Source organism: Gavialis gangeticus, unplaced genomic scaffold (assembly GCF_001723915.1).
Source record: "Gavialis gangeticus isolate Ggan-Ray unplaced genomic scaffold, GavGan_comp1, whole genome shotgun sequence".
NCBI lineage: Eukaryota > Metazoa > Chordata > Crocodylia > Gavialidae > Gavialis > Gavialis gangeticus.
In genome coordinates, this window is record NW_017729033.1 from 44,315,122 (window position 1) to 44,320,026 (window position 4,905).

At 37.4% G+C, this 4,905-nt stretch overlaps 1 long non-coding RNA gene across 1 annotated transcript in view; it reads left to right on the forward strand.

Annotated features, from left to right (window-relative positions):
* Positions 1-2,017, forward strand: part of LOC109303704 — a 15,766-nt gene extending 13,749 nt beyond the window's left edge. The window contains exon 3 of the long non-coding RNA XR_002099179.1: positions 2,007-2,017. This is a non-coding gene — a long non-coding RNA (uncharacterized LOC109303704). The remainder of the gene's footprint in view (positions 1-2,006) is intronic.
* Positions 2,018-4,905: the final 2,888 nt, after the last annotated feature.

Below are 4,905 nucleotides of genomic sequence, written 5' to 3' on the forward strand. Positions count from 1 at the left end.
GGGGGGGGGAGGAGATGAGGGGCTAAAAATAACCCAGTGCCAGGGAGGCAGGTAAGAAAAGTGCAGCCCTGAGACTGGGGCTAGAGGCTAGTCTTTCCCAGTCCCGGTGCTGCACTGGGAACTATATAGAAGCTCAGTTAAATTGGTCTCAGCAGACCTTATCTAAGTTAAACTACCTCTGAGGTACAGTTAACTTACATCAGTTTGGCCATTTTTAGACCAATCTAATCTTCCTGAACTTCTGTACAGTCACCCTAACTCAGGATCTTAGTGTAGGGTCCGCACTTGGGTGAACTGAGTTAGATCAGGTGGCCATTTTTAATGCGATTGATCTAACCTAGCCCAAACTCCATGAATGTCTGCATGTACCATTAGAGAGTGAACATGTGCTTCAGAGATGATTCAACTTCAAACAGAGTTAATGGGTTAATGGAGATTCCCTTTAAATAATTTAAATAATTAAATTAAATTAAATAATTATTTAAATAACTTTAAATAATTTAGCCAAAGTCATGTAAGTGGTCCAGCCACAGCTACAGATAAAATTCAGGTCTTACTGCCACCAACCCTTACCCACAAGACCTTCTTTTTCATGTTTATGTAAATATTAGATATGTACAATTCCTGCTCCTGTTGCAATGCCACCAAAGATCCTGATCAAAGGGCAAGAGGTTAGTACAAAGGACTAATGCTACATATAATAATAAATTATTATAAGTTACAATTCATATTGCATGTAAGCTTATAATATATTTGAATTTAGATTTATATTTAATATTTAGCTTTATAATATGATAAATGATATGATATAATTTACTTTCTGCAGAATTTGCTATTAAATTATATGGTATGTGCTTCTCCACCAATCAGAGGTGAGGGACACAGCCAATGGGATATGCCTGAGAAATTGGCTCTTTGTGCCACAATCAAGCCATGAAACTTGCTTTGTCTTGCTGTGCATTAAGTAGACCCCTATATATGGGGTCTAACTGAAAGCCCAAAGAATTTTCATACTGTTTTGTTTGAAAAGCAAAAAACACAGCTCCAAAGAGCTATGGATGCAAAGAAATACTTGGGGAAGATGTGTGGCAGTTACAGCTGCAACACAGGGAAAATAGGTGTAGCAGAGAGGAAAGAAGGGCAATGAGGCTCAGCCAGGACTACCCAAACTGGACATCTGTTACAGATACAGCTGCATTACAAGGGCAGAAAGACGATCATGAGGCCCTGCTGGCTTTGTTCCAAAAAATATCAGACCAAAACACTGCAGGAAAAATCTGAGAAAGGCAATGGGAACCAAGGGCTTTCCTCCTCTTCCCCAGCCAGGGGAATCTGGGGAAGAAAGAAACTGTTGAGTGAAACCATACAGACACTTAGCTAGTCTCTGATTTTGGCTACCTACCCCTTTTCTACAGTATTCTGGAAAGTTTTGTTCTTCATCCCCCAACAAATTCTATTCATCCTTCCCACTTTAATTAGTTACCCCACCCCCTTTTAATATCATTTTGTGAGGAAGAAAGAGGGTTTAGAAAGCTGAATCTGATAGTAGCATGTTACTAAGCCGGCTCAGATGATCAAATGAGCATGCCCGGTGACAGCAAAGTAGCAAAATCTAATGGGGAGCACTTTCTGATGCTACGCAGATAGGAACACAGAAAAGTAGCTGCAGCTGGGCCCTTTGAGCACTGGCAGCAGCATCTGTATCCAGCTGCTTCCTGCAGTTTTCTTTTTACAGTCTCTGCCTTATACATACAGACTGCCTGTTTGGTCTCACCCCCTCCATTTTTTCCCCTCAGTCTCTTCATCTCTTCTCCCTTTCCTGATCCTCTTAGCCAACTTCTTAATCCCACTCATTTCAGCCTGAAACTCTCTATTGTAATATCTTCCCTCCTTCTCCATTTAGCCCGCCCCCCCAACTAAACACCAACCCCCAAATGTATAAAATGGAGAAATCAACAAAAATGTAGCACTAAGATGCTGTTTACACGTCAGCTCACTGTTCTAAGCTCTACCTGTCTTTTATCTGCCTTTACCATATCTGTTTTGTCTATTTAAATTACAAGAGTTGGACAGACAATTAGTTTGTTTCCATATAGTGCCTAGCTCAGTGTATTCCCTCCATCCCCATCTCAGTCGGGGCTTCTACGTTCTATTTCAATATCATTAATAAGAGTAAAATATTGGGGAAAGAACCTCGAACCCTGAGGAGAGGGGCAGAAAGACACGGTAGCAGAAGCTACTACTGTAGCCACACAGGGAATGAATCCTGTATCAACCGCAAGATCCTTACAAATATCTGTAGAACACAACCCTCATATATACAGTGTACGAAAGGAAAGATTTGGTCCACAAAAAGGTTACTGCAACAAAGTATTCATTAATGGTATACTTGTAATTTTTCAGAACCCTTCACTTGCGAACATTCAAATCCTTAAATAATGAATTAATCACTGGATGGAAACAATGGTTTAAAATTATATAAACAGAAAGGTGTACAAAATGTCAGGGTTGACTGAGTTGGTCTGGCCTTGACCATACATTGCCATGCCCTGTCTGCCCCTGACAAACCATAGAGCACCTCATTCATAAAGAGTACAGCTGCAGCCATGAATGTCACAGCTGGGGTAGTTTTAAAAGAACTATTGCTAGAAGAATAGATTTAAAAAAAAAAATGAAAGGGCCTTGCAGGTATTCACGTTTTAACAAAAGACTTAATGTTAAAGGTCTGATATATATACGCACCATCAAAGTGATTGTGTGTAGTGTTAGCATAAAGTGGATATGGCATAATAAGTCAAAACAATGTGCGTGGCTAGCAGGTAATGCCACTGTCAAGAGGCAGCCTTGTGAAGCACCAACGTAAAAGAGTTTGTCAGCTGTGTAACAGAGTTGACAGTGACCAACTGCAGCTGGGAACAAAATGAAGAGGGGAACTAACTGCTTGCATCTGTTTGCACCAACGGCATCAGGGATCAAGGTCTGAAGGAAGAAAGGGAAAAGCATTCCCATTTCTAACATAAACAGTGGCTGTTCTAGTCAGCAGTAAGTAATGGCAGCAACACAAACCTGGTGAAGGATACTGCCCACACAAAATGACTTTTATGTCTGAGACTGACAATTCAGGGACTCTCCTTTTGTTCTCATTTACTTGCAAATAATGCTTCCCTTGCATGCCTAGCAAACAATATTTACGCAGGACTGGATATATAGCTCTCATTAGACCAAACACTACTACCTAAATTGGGCTATTTGTGACTCTACACCTCAAGTTTCACTCATCCCTGATCTGAAATGCACTAAAAGCACATTATTACTGCTTAAGATGCAAACTACTACATTGAAAAAAATCATTTTTTACCTCCAGTGAAAGAAGTTAAAAATTAACGGTTAGTTAAGACTAAGGTGAATAGTAAACAGAGATTCCTTCTGATCATGTATGGGTTATACACAGTCTGCAATGAGGTTATATTTGCTTGTAGATTAATTACTCCTTTTTCCCTGTCTTAATTTATTTTATTCTTTAAGAAACCAAATGTCCAGTAGCCACTATGTATGTGATAAAGAAACACAATAAAAGTAATTTCTCTCTTCACCAAAAAAAGCATTCCCAGTGATGCATTTTTGAGTCCAGTATACCTTTTCCTAATGAGGTTTCAGCATGCTATAAATAACACTAATGAGACTTTGTCTTGCCTATGTAATATATTTCCTTAATATAGCTTTAGATTTTCTCATGTTGCATGGAAAACTAACAGTCTCAGAAAGAAATGTCCTCCAATAGCACATTAAAACCAAAAGTACAATTAAATATAAATGAATTCAGTAATTTAATTGCACTGTTGTCATTTTTAAAAATTCAGAGGAAAAGTAATGATGTCATTTTTTCTATTGGTAAATAATAAAAGTGCTGAGGACATCAGATAATATTTAAATAAACATTATTGTGGTTATGGGTGATGCAAAGTTACCTTTTATTACTAGGTAAATCTCATGTTTGTTAATGAAAAGAGAGTTTGAAACATCTCTCTCTCAAGCTCAGGGAGAAATCCTGCAAGTATTATGCCAGAAGTCCCATATAAAGAATATAGTAAGGGACTCCCCATTCTCCATTAACCTTGTAATCACATGCTTACATTTTCTGCTTCAGATTGCATGTTCATATAAACAGCAGCAGCATCTTGCAGTAATTTAAATAACATTTGTAGTGAAACCATAACTTATTAATTAGTAGTAAACATTTATAGAACCTTCACGTCTAATATTTGTGGCCAACATTTTTCAGACAGAATTTTTTCTGCTCTATCGACAATATCTTTGTCACCTCATTTTCAAGGGGAAATGACAATTTATTGTGTACTTGATTTTGACTGAACATGTCATTTTATTTTTGCTTTTTTAGATGCAAATTTAATGCTTATTTGGATGTTCTGCTTTACATGTGTTTGAAATTTCCTGTGGAAAAATATTTCCATCAAAAAAAAAAAAACAAAAGAAATATTTATTTGAAATTTCTGGGAGAAAAAAATGTTGTTTTTTCCAAACAGTTTTACATTCTGTGTTATGCCGCTTCTCCCATCACTGAAGGATTACCTTGTTTCATTATAACATAGCATCATTAAATACATGATACAGCTGGTATTTAATATTAATATGCATTCTGTCTCATGTCACATCTCCCATCATCAAAGGATTAGACATGCATATAAACAATATGTATAGACATGCATGATAATTGAATTGAAAGACAGTATTTAATCTGAGGGTAGGATTATGGACCTATCATCAAAATGTCGAAGATCCTGTACCCCTGTTATCCTAAAATAAGTTCCCCAAGAACAATTTTACTTCAAACTATTTAATGAATTTTACCAAGAACTTCAGTGAGAGCAGAGTTAAGCCAACACT